The sequence below is a fragment of the Octodon degus genome, unplaced genomic scaffold (genome assembly GCF_000260255.1).
Source record: "Octodon degus isolate 3935 unplaced genomic scaffold, OctDeg1.0 scaffold00041, whole genome shotgun sequence".
Classification (NCBI taxonomy): Eukaryota; Metazoa; Chordata; class Mammalia; order Rodentia; family Octodontidae; genus Octodon; species Octodon degus.
The window spans coordinates 7,367,234-7,368,155 of record NW_004524617.1 but is presented as its reverse complement, the minus strand read 5'-3'; positions in this window follow the sequence as shown (position 1 = coordinate 7,368,155).

The following is a 922-nucleotide window of genomic DNA, read 5'->3' as shown; positions in this document are numbered from 1 at the left end:
TCCATCTTATGACACAAACAAAACTGATTTTTGAAGATCATCTTTATTTTTGTCATTAGAAGGTCTCTTTTTCTATACTCATAATCATGGAGTTCCAAAACATTGTTTCGATATTAGTTGTCTTTAAGATCAATCAAGTGGAGAGAGGAGGATTCAAGCAGAAAGTTCTCTAGAATTAAGCTCCTATAAAAGTTTCTGCTCTTGGAATTAGTTGTACATCTTTTTCTGTGCCTGGGTATTCTCTTGGCTTTTATTTATTAAACGATTTCACCCTACCTTGCCTTGCTTAGGATTCTCCACTCAGATCTTCAGTTTTATTTTTCACTTGATTGTCTATAATTGTTGAAACCATAACTTCTTACACACATTTGATTCATTTTTGCTCTTTGAGTTCTCCTTCATACTCACTAATCAATGAGACTAATTCTTATTCAATTTACTCAACAATTGCCAAGTGCTTAGATGATATTGGAATTCTTGCAAAAACTTCTCAGTAAGAGCAGGTCCCAGTTGTTAATTCTTTCAAGTGTTTCCCGTGCGATTTGATTTCTGTTCATGTACTATTTGCCTACCCGTATATCTTCAAGTGTTCCTCCTACTTTCTCTTCAGGAGATTTAATGTCTCTGTTTTACCTGTGAACTAAGCAACTGCACTGAAGATGGCAACTTGTAATAGTAGGTTCATGCTTGGAGTGCATGTCATTCTGGTCTTCTTGTCATGAATGGCTGCTTGTCATGACACACCAGTTGCTGCTGTGCTGTCTCTGGGGTAGATGATTGTTCAAAAAGAATGGGGTGGTGAATGAAGGAAGGAGACAGGAAAAGGAATGTTGTGTAAGGTTCCTGCATCAAGGTTGTATGTGGTTAGATTTCTGAATTTATGTGTAAAAATAAGAATTATATAATTTTTATGTCTATTTTT